The sequence below is a fragment of the Acinonyx jubatus genome, chromosome E1, assembly GCF_027475565.1.
Source record: "Acinonyx jubatus isolate Ajub_Pintada_27869175 chromosome E1, VMU_Ajub_asm_v1.0, whole genome shotgun sequence".
Classification (NCBI taxonomy): Eukaryota; Metazoa; Chordata; class Mammalia; order Carnivora; family Felidae; genus Acinonyx; species Acinonyx jubatus.
Genome location: NC_069397.1, coordinates 59,046,073 through 59,062,921, shown reverse-complemented (window position 1 = coordinate 59,062,921; position 16,849 = coordinate 59,046,073).

The following is a 16,849-nucleotide window of genomic DNA, read 5'->3' as shown; positions in this document are numbered from 1 at the left end:
AGGGTGCCTGCCCGCTGCAGAGTCCCCGAGGGTTCTGAGGGGAGTGGCATGTCCCTGGAGGTATGCTGGCTGGGCTCTGGGGAAGGCCAGAGTGAAGACTGGAATGCGGGCTCCATCTGTCTGCACTGAGAGGTCTGGAGAGAAGCCCAGCAGGGCTTAATTCAGGTGCTTGACCAGCTTATGGAGTGCTGCCCACAGGCCCAGCGCCCACTTGCCTGACAGACGCCCACCCTCATGTTCTAGGGTGGCCAGACCGGTGGCAGAGCAACAGAAACGAGGGCAGAGGGAGCCCGGGTTGGGAGGGGCATCAGGGCTGCAGGAGAGAAGGTGGAGCCAGAAGGGGGTCCTCCCGCCGGACAGAGCTGCTATTGACAGCGTGGACCGTTTCCTCCAGGCGCCTTCCCTGGGCTCCTGACCCGGACGTAGTTTTGTTCCCGGCTTTGCACTCCCCACCCCAACTTGTCACATAAATGTCCCCTCTATCAACAAGAGGGGACGGAGTGCCTATCTCAGCGCCACTGCGCTTGGGTGAGACCCATCAGATCTGACTCAACCAGAGCCCGGGCTTGCCTGGCACCTCGCTCTTAGATGTGGACGGAAAACCGGGGACCAAGAACTGAGGGCAAGAAGGACGCTGGAGAAAACGTCAGCGACGCGGTGGCCGCGCTGCTCACCCCGCGGTGACGGCGAGAGGCGCCCCTGCAGCGGGAACAGGACATCGTGGAAGACGGGCAGAGAACCAGAAAGAGCCCTTGTAGATGAAAAGTGTCGTATCTGAGGGGCACCTGCGTGGCCCAGTTGGTTAAGCATCCGACTTTTTTTTAATGTTTATTTATTTTTGAGAGAGAGAACAGGGGAGGGGCAGAGGGAGGGAGACAGAGGGTCTGAAGCAGGCTCTGAGCCTTCAGCAGAGCCAGACACAGGGCTTGACCCCGTGAACCCCGAGATCACGAGCTGAGCCAGAACCGGATGTTCAACTCACTGAGCCACCCAGGCGCCCCACCTTGTGCGGCTCTTGATTTAGGCTCAGGTCATGATCTCACGGCTCGCGGGCTAGAGCCCCGTGTCGGGCTCTGTGCTGGTGCAGCGCCTCCTTGGGATGCCCTCTGCCCCTCCCCCACTTGCGTGTGCTCTCACGCACTCCCTCTTTCCCAAATAAACATTAAAAAAATATACGAACCGTCTCACACACAAAAAAGTACAGGAAATATCAGGTGTCTGGAGAAATAAAACGTTAGGGGCACCTTGGCTGGCTCAATCAGTACAGCGTGGGACTCTCGATCTCGGGGTGGTGAGTTCGAGCCCCGCGTCGGGCTCCGTGCTGACAGCTCAGAGCCCAGAGCCTGTTTCAGATTCTGTGTCTCCCTCTCTCTGACCCTCCTCCGTTCATGCTCTCTCTCTGTCTCAAAAATAAATAAACGTTAAAAAAAAATTTTTTTTAAAAACGAAGTGGTTTGAATGTGAGCCGGGGCTCACCCGTGTTAGCCAGGGGGCGCACTGGCTCTCGGCTGCCGCCTGGTAGTCCCGCGTGTGGGGCAAGCCCACTTTCCTGTTCATGCGTCTGATGGAGGGCACTGGGTTCGATTCCTCCCCACGCCATCCTCTCCTTTCCTTCTCGGCCGTGACCGTGGAGCTGCCAGGAGCGGTCCTGGACGGGCCTCCTGTGCACGCGGGCTCGGGGCTCTCTTGTCATCGGGCTGTGCCCATCGTCAGGTGGCTAGGTTTGACGGGCTGTTCCTAAAGCGCTTGTGTCCCCTCGTAATCCCACCAGCCCGCGCTCGCCAGCATTGTGTTTTGTCTTCTGATGGACACGTTCCCGTTGAAAGTCAGGCTGGTGGAGGCTTCATTTGCACACAGAGAAACTTACCCTTGAGAGATGTATAGTTCAGTGCACACATGCAGCCGGGTAACCCCCACAATGGGGGTGCCCAGCGTCTTGCCCCCAGAAGTCCCTGCTGTCCCCCAGCCCCAGGCCGCCCCTGCCCTGGCTTCTGTCCCTGTGGTCCTGCCCTTCCAGGAATATCCTGTAATGGGGTGTGGGGCCCTCTGCGCCCGGCTGTTTTTCTTTATCACAAAGCCCTGGGGGTTCTCCTCTGCCGCGGGATGTGACAGTAGTCCCTTCTGTCTGTCCCCCGCTGGCAGCCACAGCTCTGTTTCTCCACTCTCGGGCCGGCGGACACCCGGATTGTGTCCCCTCTCGGGCGGCTGCGAGTGGACAAGCGCGGGTCTCCCTGCGACGCGGGTGGTCGTTTCTCTGAGGCTGTCGGCTCCCAGAGCAGGCGTCTGCTCCCTTCGACAGAAACTGCCCGGCCCTTTGCTGGAGCGGCTGCTCCGTCTGGGTTCCCACCTGCCCAAGGGGGAGGGGCGGGCGCCCCCCTCCCCACCCTGCCGACCTTCCACGGTCCTGGCTGTCGGGCCTCTCTGTGTTTGGTCCTTTTGGCCATTTTAGTAGATGTGCAGTGGGACTTGGGGCGTCTTCACTTGAACTTCCCCAGGAACCCCGCCCGTGCTGCCTGGCCGTCGGTGCGGCTTTTGTCATGATCATCTGTTCAAATCTATTTCTCATTAAAAAATCGGCTTCTTTATTTTATTTTATTTTATTATTTCTATTGAGTTGGAAGAGTTCCTTATACCTTCTGGACACAAGTCCTGTACCGGGTACGTGTTTCTGTAAGTGTTTTCTTCTCCATGCCGGCAGTTTTCAGTTTTTAGAAAAAATTTTTTCAGCATTTATTTATTATTAAGAGAGACAGCGTGAGCACGGGAGGGCCAGAGAGGGCGAGGGAGACACAGAATCCGAAGCAGGCTCCAGGCTCTGAGCTGTCAGCACAGAGCCCGACGCGGGGCTCGAACTCATGAACTACGAGATCGTGACCTGAGCCAAAGTCGGACGCTTAACCGACTGAGCCACCCAGGCGCCCTGATTTGCTAGCATTTTAATAAGGATTTTTGCATCTGTCCTAATTAAGGGTATTATCCTGTAATTTTATTTTTTGTGTATTAAAATTGGCGTGGGTATCAGGAAAATGCTGACTTCATAAAATGAGGTGGAAAGTGTCCCCTTGTCTTCTATTTCCTGGAAGTCTCTGTGGAGGTGGTGTTATTACTTCCTTAGAAGTTGGTAGGATTCAAAAACAAACAAACAAAACAAAACAAACAAAAAAAGAAGTTGGTAGAATTGACTAGGAAAGCTGTCTGGGCCTGGAGCTGTCCTCTTGTGGGAAGGCCTTTAACAAATTCAATGTCTTTAATAGATACAGGGTGGGAAAAAAAAAAAAAAAAAAAAAAGATACAGGGTGGGGGCGCCTGGGTGGCTCAGTCAGTTAAGTGTCTGACTTCAGCTCAGGTCATGATCTCGCAGTTTGTGAGTTCGAGCCCCGTGTCAGGCTCTGTGCCCCCTCTCTCTGCCCCTCCCCTGCTTGTGCCCTGTCTGTCTCTCTCTCTCAAAATACATACATAAAGAAAATAAATACATATACATAGATACATATATAAGCAAAATAACTACATAAACATTAAAAAAATAAATGAATCCAATAAAACCATTGTGCTCATCTTCACCCCATGTAGGATTTGGGGGTTTCTGTTGTTAATCTTCACCAATACAAGGCTCTGTTTCATTTTCAAGTGTGTGCGTGTGGTATTTTCTTAATGTAAAGCACCAAGATATCAGGTCAGTGTCCCCGTGGCAGGTGCATCCGAGGTGGGGGGGGGCAGTTATCTGTCCCTGTCCATCCACGCACATCCAGCTGTGGGTAGAAAGCCTCAGTTCCGTCTGCAAACAAAAGATTGTGTCATCAGAGAGGCACTGCCTTGAGGTGGCAGGTGGCAGGTGGGAGCCCTGAGCCCTGGAGGCTGAGGGAGAAGTGCGGGGTTTGTGCGTGTGACTGGGGTGAGGTCCTGGTGTCAGCCTGGCCACCCCCATGGCCGCAGCACGGGACGGCCTCGACCCTCCAGCCCCTGCCCCTGGGCTCCTTCCTGTCTTCCTCCTCCTGACCTGCTTTTTCTCCCCTTCCCCCGCCCCCCATCACCTGATTTTGAATTTTGGTTGTAAAAGAAACATCTGTAGGCGGCCCTCGTCCTCCAGGCTGGACGCTGGCCCGGGCACCATTTCCGAGAAGACAAACTGAGGCACGGAGGAACTGAATAATGCAAGCTTGCCCAACGACCCTCCAGGACGAAGAAGCATCTGGAGCCCAGAACCCATGCACTTGACCTGCAGGGGACTCTGATCCCTGGGACCAGCCTCTGTGGAGGGGAGGGCTGTGCTCTCCCCTCTGCAGATGGGGAGCCTGAGGCTGTGGAGGTGAAGTGGCTGGTCCAGGGTCACGCTCTGTCCTCAGGGCCCGTCCCAGGGAAAGGACCCAGGCCCCCCGCTTGCAGGAAGGGGGGCGGGACCAAGGAGAATGGCCTCCCCTCCACGGCCTTCGTTCTCTCCCCGAGTGACCCCCATCCTCTGGGAGGACACCTGGGTCCTGGCCTCTGTCTCGCCGGTTGCCTCTCGCCCTGGGGCCACCATCAGTGTCATTTGGCTCTGCAAAGTCACATTAGGTGTCATTCCAAGTGGCTGGATCAAATCAGGCCACTTAGAGGGATGGTGGCGGCTGGAAGGGGCCCTGGGGCCGCCAGCTCCGGATGGGGCCAGGCTCGGGTCAGTGACAAAACGGGGACGGGGGGAGGCTGGGGTCCAGTGCCGCTGGCAGGGGAGACCCGAGGACAGGGGGGCAGGGGCATGGAGGAGATTGTGAGACAGGCGGCCCCTGACCCACGAGCTCAGGACCCCCCCATGTGGCTCACGGAGCCCAGGTGATGTAGGACAGGAGGAGGCATGGCCCCTGGGCTCCTGCAGAATGAGCCAGGCCAAGTGGGGTTGGGGGACAAGGAGGCAGGAGGGGTGAGGACTAGGGAAGGCACCGGAGGGGGTTAAGTCTGGTGCCTCTCAGGGTCCGGCCCACCACCTCTGCGCACACCCAGCGGCTCAAAACCTGCCATGACCCCCGCGCCCTGCGGCCTCTCAGCGGACACAGACTGGCCTCTGCTTCCCTCTCTTGTCTCAAAAAGGTGAACTGGTAGAGTCCTGGGGCAGGGACGCTGGAGATTAGCTGCCACCGGCCTCAAGGGTTGCTGGCAATGGGTGGTGATTGCGGGTGGAGACAGCCGCTCCGCAGCCTGGCCTGGGCCACGAGGACAGGAACAAGCGGCCGAGACTCGCCTCCAGCATCCAAGAGATATGGGGGCGACAGGAGTTCTACAGATTGGGCATTAGCGTGGAGCCCCGAAGGCGGCTCGGTCAGCAGATTTCGGGGCCTGCGGCGAGACCCAGGAGTGCCCTATGTGGGCTGAGCGGAGTCCCTCCAAATTTCTTTTTTTAATTTAATTAATTAATTAATTAATTTTTTAAACGTTTATTTTTGTTTTTAATTTTTTTTTCAACGTTTATTTATTTTTGGGACAGAGAGAGACAGAGCATGAACGGGGGAGGGGCAGAGAGAGAGGGAGACACAGAATCGGAAACAGGCTCCAGGCTCTGAGCCATCAGCCCAGAGCCTGACGCGGGGCTCGAACTCACGGACCGCGAGATTGTGACCTGGCTGAAGTCGGACACTTAACCGACTGCGCCACCCAGGCGCCCCAAACGTTTATTTATTTTTGAGACAGAGAGAGACAGAGCTTGAACGGGGGAGGGGCAGAGAGAGACGGAGACACAGAATCGGAAGCAGGCTCCAGGCTCTGAACTGACAGCACAGAGCCCGACGCTGGGCTCGAACTCACGAACCGTTGAGATCATGACCTGAGCCGAAGTCAGACGCTTAACCGACTGAGCCACCCAGGTGTCCCTAAAAATTTTTTATCGTGAGTAGGCTCCACGCCCAACATGGGACTTGAACTCATGACCCTGAGACTAAGAGTCACATGCTCTACTGACTGGAGCCGGCCAGGCACCCCTGAATCTGCATTCAATTTTTTTTTAATGTTTATTTATCTTGAGAGAGAGAGAGAGAGAGAGAAAACGAGTGAGGGAGGGGCAGAGGGAGAGGGAGGGAGAGGATCCCAAGCAATGGAGCACTGTCCATGTGGAGCCTGACGCGGGGCTCGAACTCACGGACCACGACATCATGACCTGAGCCGAAGTCGGACGCTTAACCGACTGAGCCACCCAAGCGCCCCCCTCCAAATCTCTATGTCAAGTCTTAGTCCCGGGTACCGCGGGGTGTGACTGTCATTAACGTACATGAGGTCCTGTGGGCGGGCCCTGAGACACTAGGAGATGCGAGCACAGACGCACACAGAGGGACGACATGTGAGGACATGGAAGAAGAGGCCTCTGAGCCCAGGAGAGAAGCCTGGGGAGGAACCAGGGCCGGAACCAGGCTCTAGACCTGGTCTGGGCCCCCAGTCTGTGGCACGTGCCGTGACCGCCCCCGGCCGCCACAGCACCAGAGTCTTGATTCCTAAAGCCAGGGAGTGGATTGTCCTGGAAATCAGGCCAAAGCTTTGATGAAAGGGTGCTGGGGCCACAAAGGAGGGGACAGTGACTCCTCAGTCCTCCTCCCATGCTGCAGCCAGGGCCCCTGAGGACAGAGCGGACCCCACCCCCTGGGGGGGGCGGATATCTACGGGACTCACCTGCGGCCAGGAGCCAGCAGCCCGGGCCCACGGGCCAGCTGAGGGGCCAGCCTCCCGCGTCCTGGGCCGCGCTGTCACCTGGGCCAGCTGTCCCTCTCGACCTCCCTGCCGACCCTCTGAGCTGCCTGGGCAGAAGGCTCTGCAGGCTGCAGGCGGGAGGCATCATTGCACAGGGAGTGGCCGGCCAGCAGGCCCCGGGAGAGTGCGAGCCAGGGGATGAATGTTGAGGCTGCCGGGGGCTTGGGCCTGACCGGAGGAGTTTATGGACGCGAGGCACTTTGCAAATCCTGGCCAGGCTGCGTGAGAGCCGCTGCGGTGCCCCTCGAGGCTGGGGCATGACAGGCCCTGCGGCGAACGGGACGGAGGCGCCCCGGCTGCCTAGGGCGAAGGGGCGGAGAGGCGGGAGGGCCGGGGTGGCCAGATCAGAGCCCCTGTGCCCACCCAGTCCCCGGGAGGCCCAGAGGGCAGCGAGAGCTGCCATGGGAGGCGCCGTGGGTCCTCCTTCGGCCAGCGCTGGTGGTGGGCCCCGCCAGAGCTGGGGTCCCTGGAGTTCCCGTGGGATGCCAGGGCCCTGAGCTCCGGGGCTGGACCGGGGGGTGTGTGCCCACGTCCCGTCGGCAGGGAAGCGGCTGGCGCTCACCTGCAGGCCGCCGCACGTTTCCTGCTTTGCCCGGTGACTGCTTCTGCTGCCGCAATTCTAGCCTTTGGAAATGTGCACACCAGTGAGGGTGTTTCTGCTTTCAAGTCACTGCAAACTCAACTCAAACTTGCTGGAACAATAAATGACCAAGGGTCCACGTGGCGCCCCGGGTGGCTCGGTCGGTTAAGCGTCCGATTTTTTATTTCAGCTCCCGTCATGATCTCGCTGTTTGTGGGATGGGGCCCTGGGTGGGGCTCTGGGCTGACATTGCAGAGCCTGCTTGGGATTCTCTCTCTCTCTCTCTCTCTGACCCCACCCTCTCTCTCGAAAATAAGTGAACAACGGTGCCTGGGTGGCTCGGTCGGTTAAGCGTCCGACTTCAGCTCAGGTCATGATCTCGCCGTTTGTGAGTTCAAGCCCCGTGGTGGGCTCTGTGCTGACAACTGAGAGCCTGGAGCCTGCTTTGGATTCTGTCTCCCCCTCTCTCTGCCCCTCCCCGACTCACACTCTGTCTGTCTGTCTCTCTCTCTCAAAAATAAACATCAAAAATTATTTTAAAAATAAATGAACAAACAACATTTTTTAAAAATTAAACATTTTTTAAATGGCTGAGGGTCCAGCTTCAGGAGAGGCTTGATCAGGGCTATGGTTCCATCTCTCTGGGATTGTCTATTCTGCCCACTCTATGTGTTGGCGGCCTCGCCAGTCCTGCCATCGAACCCACACGCCATGCACACATGCAGAAAGTGTAGGTGCCTCAGTGGAGACCAAATAGTCCTTCCAGGTGCCTGGTCCCATGTGACTTCCGCTCTGACCACCCTGGGGAAGGGGCCAGCTGCCTGGGTAGAGCCCAGACCTCCCTGGAACCACTCTCGGCCTAGAAGAGTGGAGCCGTGCCCTGCCTGCGTGGGGAGCTGGCCCAGGGGACCTGAGCCTTACAGGAGCAGACAGTGGGCCCTGGGTCGGGCTTGACCCTGATCCCCCAAGAGGGAATGACTCACAGAGCCTGCAGTGACCAGGCTTCCAGGGACCACAGGCACCTGTCATGGGAGGTGAGGCCCTCTTGGGTGCCGGGTGCCCCAAAGAATGAATCACCTACCTCCTCTCTGATGCCAGGTGTGGCCTCTGCATTGGCCCTCAGTGGCAAAGCAGGCCATAGTGGCTGGTGCTCCAAGTTCCCTGGGGGGGGGGGGAGGGCGGTGCTCTTGGTATAGGGTGCTGGGGAGGGAGGGAGCCCCACGGTGGTCCTGGGCTTCCTGGTAACCCTCACGGGGTCCGGAGCCATCACCTGGAGAAGGAACCTGCGCTCGGTTGACCCCCCGCGGGTGAGGAAGGACCTGGTCCCACACAGGGCAGAAGGGGCAGGTGGGTCGGAAGCCCAAAAGGGGTGGTGTAGAGGCCCCAGGGGCCCACAATGGAAACAGCCAGGCCCCTCTCCATGCCCCTCCACTGCACCCGCGTCAGGCACCCCGAGGCCTGCCATTGCACGGTCCTCTGCACCCTGTCCCTCCAGCCCCCTCTGTCCCGTTTGAACTCAAGACCATGCTCCCCAAACCATTCACCGAAGGCAGCCAGAACCTTCTGCCCCAATCTCTGGGGTCTCCCTCCCGCGGTAAACTCCCAGGTGTCCCCAGCTGGAATCTGGAGGGACAGACTCGTCACATGGTCTGGCGTGTCCCCCTTCGTGCTTCCCCCAGATGGGCTCAGGCCACCCAAATGTCCCTCACCCTGCCTACCCTCCCTCCTCAGGAGGTGCCTCTGTGGTCTGGTGCCGGCGTCCGCGTGGGGAGCACAGAGGCACCCCAGGGTCCGACCTGTGCCCCTGGAGCACCCTCTCTGCTGGGGGCCGGGAGCCCACACGCACCTTCTCCCCAAGGCTGCCTAAGCCCCCAGGAGCCGACAGGTGCAGGAAGGCCTTCCCGCCTGGACCCAGCCACCCCCTCTGAACGCTCGGACCGCCTCTGATCCCCGTTTTTGTAGTTTTCTATTTTCCAGACCACTGCTGTTCCCAGGCAAACCCAGAAACATTTCAGCCAACTTTTCGTCTGTCTGCTCATCTTCCACCCTGGAGGGCCACGCCCTCAGCAGCCAGCCTGGCACAGGGAGCCCCGGCCGCACCCTTCTGGGTCACCTCCTGAGCCTGGGCTGTTCCACTCCTGGGCCGTCCTGGCCATCGGTGCCTCGTGGCTGCCACCCCGCGGCCACTCAGGGGGTGGCAGGCTTTCCCCGTGGCTGCTGGCCTGCCAGGTGGGCACACTCACCCCCAGCTCCTCTCCCATCCACTCCTTCGCTCAGCTGCTTGCTCATCCATCCGCCCATCCATCCATCCATCCGTCCATCTGTCCGTCCGTCCATCCGTCCATCCACCCATCCGTCCAGCCATCTGTCCATCCGTCCGTCCATCCATCCATCTGTCCATCTGTCCATCCATCCATCCGTCTGCCCGCCCGTCCGTCCGTCCGTCCGTCTGTCCATCCGCCCATCCATCCATCCGCCCGCCCACCTGTCCATCCGTCCATCTGTCCATCTTTCCGCCCATCCGTCCATTCGTTTGTCCATCTGTCATCCATCCGTCCATCCACTCATCCGTCCATCCATCTGTCTGTCCATCCATCCATCCGTCTGTCTGTCCGTCCATCCATCTATCCGTCCATCCACCATATCCGTCCAACCATCTGTCCATCCGTCTGTCCATCCATCCATCTGTCTGCCCGCCCGCCCGTCTGTCTGTCTGTCCATCCATCCATCCATCTGTCTGCCCGCCCGTCCGTCTGTCCATCCGTCCATCCATCCATCCGCCCACCTGCCTGTCCATCCGTCCATCTGTCCATCCATCCGTCCATCCACCCATCCGTCCATCCATCTGTCTGTCTGTCCATCCATCCATCCGTCCATCTGTCCGTCCACCTGTCCGTCCATCCATCCATCCATCCATCCGTCTGTCTGTCCATCCATCCATCCATCCACTTAACAAACAACAGTGACCTCTGCGAAGACAGGCCCCAGCGGGCCCGATGGCTGGAGGGACACAGCCAGAGGAAGCACTGGGTCCCCCTGCTCAGGGACCACCTTTCTAGCAGGACACAGACAACTTCGCACACTTGGGCAGCTGGCACGTGGGACAGAGGGACAGACGCGCCCTGCCCGGGGCCGTGCTCTAGGCGCCATGACCTCCCTTCTGCGGGGGGTGCTGGGCTCCCCGTGGGGAGGGTGGGCGGGCCGAGGCGCCAGTGGACGCGCTGTCCCCTCCAGCTTCACACACCTGCCACAGGTGTCCTTTTGTTCTGTTTCTTCTAACGGCTTTACTGGCGCCCCCCCCATTCACTCCCTGGAAGTGCACCGTCAGGGGGCTTGGGAGCCTGTGGTCCCTTGAGAGACCCCCTGCCCTTGCCGCCGCCCCCACCCCCCAGCCGCTGACACACTGTCCAGGGACCCGCTGTCCGTGGTCTGCCCCCTGCTCTGGCTCCTTCCCTGGGAGGAGTGTCTGCCGTTCCCCCCGGGCCTGCTGTGCGAGCCTCGATTTCCCTTCCCTGGATGGGCCTGCCACGGTTCGTTTATCCGCTCATCCTCCAGGGGACCCTCGACTCGTTGGCACCTTTTGGCGATTATGAGTAAGGGGGCTTCGAGCGAGCGGGCGGAGCTTGCTGAGGGGACGCGAGTTTCACTTCTCCGGCACAAACCGGGAGGGGGGCGGGGGGGCAGCGGTAGCTCAGGGTTTCCCTGAGGAACCTCCAGCCGGGGGGGGGGCCTCCAGCTCCCAGTCCTGACTCAGCCACAGCCCCCACCCAGGTCCCCACAGCCCCTGCCACGCAGCCCGGCCGGCCGGGCACCCTCCCTGCCCTGCGGGTCCTGGGCGGGCTGTCCCCTCCCTTCCCCTGCTCCCCCTAGATTCCCACCCCCACCCCCCCGCTCCCAATTCTCCAGCCCCTTTCCTGAATTGCTCCCACGGTGTCTGTGCAGTCAGTCCATTAGAGTCCAGTCTGGAGGCTGCAGGAGAGAGAGTGTTCCGTCTTGAAGCACATAGTAGGTGTTGGTCTTAAAGCACATAGTAGGTGTTCCACGTCACCTGGTGAGAACAAACTTTCTGAGCAGGACAGGATCCAGAGATGTTTTAATTTCTTTTTCTCTTTCACTTTTTTTTTTTAAAGTTTATTTTGAGAGAGAGAGCGAGCAGGGGAAGGGAAGAGAGAGAGTCACAAGCAGGCTCCACACTGTCAGTGCAGAGCCCAATGTGGGGCCTGAACTCACGAACCATGAGATCATGACCTGAACTGAAATCAGGAGTCAGACACTCAACCAACGGAGACACCCAGGTGCCTCTCTCTCTCTCTCTCTCTTTTTTTTGTAGTTTCAAGTTTAATTTAAATTCCAGTTGGTTAACATACAGTGTAATATTAGTTTCAGGAGGTAGAATCTAAATTAAAAAACCTTTTTTAAAATTTTATTTTAGAGAGAGAGAATGCGCACGCACAAGGGAGGGGAGGAGCAGAGAGGGAGGGAGACAGAGAATCCGAACCAGGCCCCACACTCTGTCAGGAGCCCGAGGCGGGGCTCGATCTCGTGACCCTGGGATCATGACCTGAGCTGAAATCAAGAGTTGGACACTCAGCCGACTGAGCCCCCTCGGGCGCCTCGGGCGCCCCTCAGGAATAGATTCTAGAGACTCATCGCTTACATCACAAGTGCCCTCCTTAATGCCCATCCCCCATCTAGCCCATCCCCCACCTCCCTCCATCAGCCCTCAGTTTGCTCTCTCTAGTCAACAGTCTGTTTCTTGGTTTGCCTCTCTGTCCCCCCAGCCCCCACCGTGTTCATCTGTTCTGTTTCTTAAATTCCACGTAGGGGTGAAATCATATGGTAACTGTGTTTCTCGGACTGACTTATTTCACCCAGTGTTACACTCTCTAGCTCCATCCACGTCATTGCAAATGGCAAGACTGCATTGTTTTTGACGGCTGAGTGATATTCCATTGCTGTTTTAATTTCTACACGGGGCTGCATGGGACAGAGTTCTCTTTGGCCTGCAGAACATTCTCCAGTCCCTCCCTGTGCATCTGTTCCCAGCATGTTGGTTTTCCCTTGGGGACCTTCTCCCCACTCTTGGGCTAAGGGAGACTGGAGCCTCAGACTCGGCTGCTCAGCCTGTCTAGGGCAGCTAAGGTTGAGGTTGGCCCGGGGGCCAAATGGCTCAGGCGGCATAAAGAGACGCTATCCAGGTCTTTACTGCCCCCCCACCGCGCCCCCCTCCCATGGGGAATCTGAACTGGTGGAATGTGGCCACCATTTGAGGAGAGGCTGCTTGAGAAGGAAGCCACGTAGAGGAAAGCTGGACTGAGGCAGGAGAAGAGGAATGAGTGAGGCACCCAGATCGAGCCATGCCTGAAGGCTAACACCCAGGCTCTTCAGTCATGGAAGCCAATGATTTTCTTTTGTACGAGTCATTTTGAACCTTGTTTCTGTACCATGTAATCAGAAGATTCCCAATTAATGTGGGTGTATGAGCCACAAAAGAGTAACAGTCTTAGCCTATTCTTTTATCAGGTTTCCGAATAATTTGCAAGAGCAATTAATTGCTAATTAATTAGCAATTAGTAGGGACTTTTTATTACAAACTTTGCAAATATTGTCTCTGATTCGTTATTTGTGTGCGTGTTTGGTATATTTGTTTATGAAACTTTTTGCCGTGCATAACTTTATTTTTTTTTTAATGTTTACTTATTTTTTTGAGAGAGAGAGAGAGCACGAACAGCGGCGGGGCAAAGCGAGAGGGGGACAGAGAATCCTAGCCTGACACGGGGCTCGAACTCACGAACCGCGGGATCAGGACCTGAGCTGAAGTCAGACCCTTAACGGGCTGAGCCACCCAGGCGCCCGCCATGCATAATTTTAAAAGATTGTTAGATAATCAAATGTCTATCTCGCCTTCTAAATGGATGCTTTAATTTTGCTGTACATTTTTAAGGAGATGCCCTTTAGCGGATCAAGAAATTGTTTTTCTACTCCTGAGTTGCTAAGAGATTTTTTTTTTTAAATCACAAGCGTGTATTAAATTGTGTGAAGCTCCTTGCATTGCTTACCAGTCTATTTAAGCTTTGTGCAGCACGGCTGTGACCTAGATGGCTTTACTCATATTCGTTTTGCGGCCGAGCGCCTGCTAGCCTTCTGCGAACACTGCAGGACAGGGATTTTTCTGATCCGGACACAGTCCGTGGACATGCGGCAAAAATTCACCTGTGGAGCCAGCCAGCTCTGGGATTCGGGTGAGGTGCGGGGTATCGAAGGCGCCCAGCCGGGGCTCAGTTCCCAGAGCCCGGTCCGGCACGGAGTCGGCCCCCGCGACTCGCACTCGGGCAGAGACTCAGGCCGGAGGAGAGGGACAGCTCGTGGTGCAAAGCGGGGGGCTCAGGGGCTCCCCGGCAGGGACGGGGCTGTTGGCCTGGGGAAGCCGGGAGGCACAACGTCTGTGATGGCCGAGCGGGGCGCACCGGCTCTCTGCTGGGGCCCGAGTGGGCAGTTGAAGCAGGAATTAGGGAAGCTGGCAGTTATTGACCAAGTCCTGGCCGTTTGGGGCCCGAGTGGTGTTGGCATATGTCACCACCGTGCGGTTGTATATTCTGTCTCCGTTCTTCTAGAACATTATCTGTCCGATCTTGTCTTCCAAATCTGCGAGCCATTTGGGGGGATTTGCTTAGGTCTCTAATCTCTAAGATTTCTTTAAGGTGTTCTCCTTCACGGGTGGTTTCTACCCTCGCTCGTTTTCCCCTCGTTGGACATCCATAAGTTGGATGATTTAATTCGTCTTTTCAAAGGGCCGGTTGCGTGTTTCTGTCGATCGATTTCTCTTTTACTGGCTCTGTTCTTATCTTAGTATTTCCTTCCTTCTGTTCTCTCTGGGTTTTACTCTGCTCTTTTCATGCTTGCTGAAGCTGAATGCTTAGGTGTCCTTTCAATCCTGCAATAAATGCATTTCAGGCTGTAAGCTTCCCTTTCAGTGGACAAGCTGTGGCCGCAGCTACGAGTTTGATGCGTTTTACTTTCATCGTTGGTCATTCTTAGTTTTTTTCATGGTTCCCCTTGTGATCGCCCCTTCAGCGGCTAAATCATTAAGAGTGTGTGTTTTAGTTTAAAAGATTTGTTTAATGTGTATTTATTTTTGAGGGAGATACAAAGCGTGAACAGGGAAGGGGCAGAGAGAGGGGGAGACACAGAATCCCAAGCAGGCTCCAGGCTCCGAGCTGTCAGCACAGAGCCCGACGCGGGGCTCGAACCCACGAACCGTGAGATCATGACCGGAGCCAAGTCAGACGCTTAACCGACTGAGCCCCCCAGGGACCCCTTATTTTTTTCCTTTTTAAGACAGAGTGCTAGCGCGGGAGAGGGGCAGTGGGAGAGAGAGGGAATCCCAAGCAGGCTCCACGCTCATCACAGAGCCTGATGCAGGGCTCAGTCCCACGACCCTGGGACCATGACCCGAGCCGAAATCAAGAGTCACTCAACCGACTGAGCCACCCAGGAACCCCTGTGTTTTAGTTTATAAGCACATGTTATTCTTTCAAAGAGCCTCCCTTTTTATAAACAAAAAATTTAGTTCTAGGAGAATTTTTTTTTTCCTTTTGTAGATTCTGTGTCAACGGGGGTAGTTTTATTTCTTCCCTTCTCTGTATGCCTTTTGTTTTCTGTCCTCGAGTCCTGTCCTGAGCGCAGGGCCCGCTCTGACCTCGGGGAAGCACCCTGCCCCCGAGCATTAAGTGTCATGTTAGCCGTAGGCTTTTTGGAGAAGTTCTGTATCATGTTGAGATCATTCCTCTTATTCCTAGTATTTTTTTAAATAATTTTTTAAATGTTTATTTATTTTTGAAAGAGAGAGAGACAGAGTGAAAGTGGGGGAGGGCCACAGAGAGAGGGAGACACAGAATCTGAAGCAGGCTCCAGGCTCTGAGCTGCCAGCACAGAGCCCGACACGGGGCTCAAACTCACGGACCGTGAGATCATGACCTGAGCCGAAGTCAGGCGCTGAACTGAATGAGCCACCCAGGGGCCCTCCCCTGTGATTTTCTATCCAGTTTTTTTTTTATCACCTGAGAGAGGGGTCAAGTGTGATTGGTCGAGTGTCCAATCACAACGATGCATTTGTCTATTCTTCAAAATAACCCTTTGAGAGAACTCTTGAGCAAAAGAGGAAACAAATTTTAAGTGCCTGGAGCACCTGGCTGGCTCAGTGGGGGCGGGGGGGGGGGGCGGTGGGAGGCAAGAGGCTCTTGATCTCGGGGCTGGGAGGACACTATTGATCAGAGACCTGGGAGCCAAAGCGGGTCTCAGAGAAAATACTCTGCAGCCATAAGTGCATAACTTAGAAAATGTGAGTAATTAGTAATCAATGGACTGATTAAGAGGGCGTTCAAGGAACATTACAGACAGTTCCAGGCCAATACCTTCAACAAGTTCCTTGAACAACGTAAAGTACAAAGCTCACCAAAGAAGTAGGTGACCCGAATAGGTAGGCCTGTATCTACTAAAGAAATCCAACTTTTAGCTACGAGGAAAACAGAAATAAATATATAAACCAAAATAAATAGTTTGCTGGGGTTATGTTTTAAAAACCCAATAATAAGAAAACAATTCAATTATAAAAAATGGTCAAAGCATTTGAACAGACCCCTTACTAAAGAAGATGTACAGAGGGGCGCCTGGGTGGCTCAGTCAGTTGAGACCACCTTACTCTTGATCTTGGCCCAGGTCGTGGTTGCAGGGTCGAGCCCCGTGTCAGGCTCCACACTGAGCTTAAGCATGCTTAAGAGTCTCTCTCTTTCTCTCTCTCTCTCCCTCTGCCCCTCTCCCCTGCATACTTTCTCTCTGTATAATTAAAAATAACAAAATAAAAAGTAAAAAGGATCAAAAAAGGAGGGAAGGAAGGAAGGGAGGAAGGAAGGAGGGAGGGAGGAAGGGGAGGGGAGGGAGGGGGGAGGGGTACGGCGGCAGGTGAGCCCACGCACAGGAAAGGGCTGCATCTCGCTTGTCCTTAGGAAAACGCACCCCAGACGCACAGGACAGCCCAACGTGGGGCTCCAACTCGTGAACCAGGACACCAAGACCTGAGCCAAAGTCAGATGTTCATCCAAGGGAGCCCCCAGGCACCCCAAATAAGGAACTTCTTCCTGGCCTTGGCCTTGGCCTTGGCAGGCAATGGTGCAGGCTGCTCGCGGCCCCGACCCTTTTTGACACGACCAGTACTCCTTCTTTTATCGGTCATCTTGGAGGCGAGGACACGAGGAAGGATATAGCACTTTTATAAAGAATATATAAATGAACTTAAAAAAGAAAGAACTTCACGTGGTCTCCTGGAACACCCGCTTTGGGGAAGGTCCCTCCTGGAACGCTGTGAGACACACGGGGGGCCACCTGTGGGCACTCGGGTCAACAGGCCCAGGGTCCCCCGGCCCGAGGAGGCCCCTTAGTGGGAGCCACGGTGATGACTGTCGCTCGGGCCCAGGTAACACCTTGGACTGTAGCACCTTGGCCTTGGCCGGCAGTGCCGTGTGTGGAGAGGCGGGGAGGCCTCTGCTCCCAGGCAGTTGATGTCCG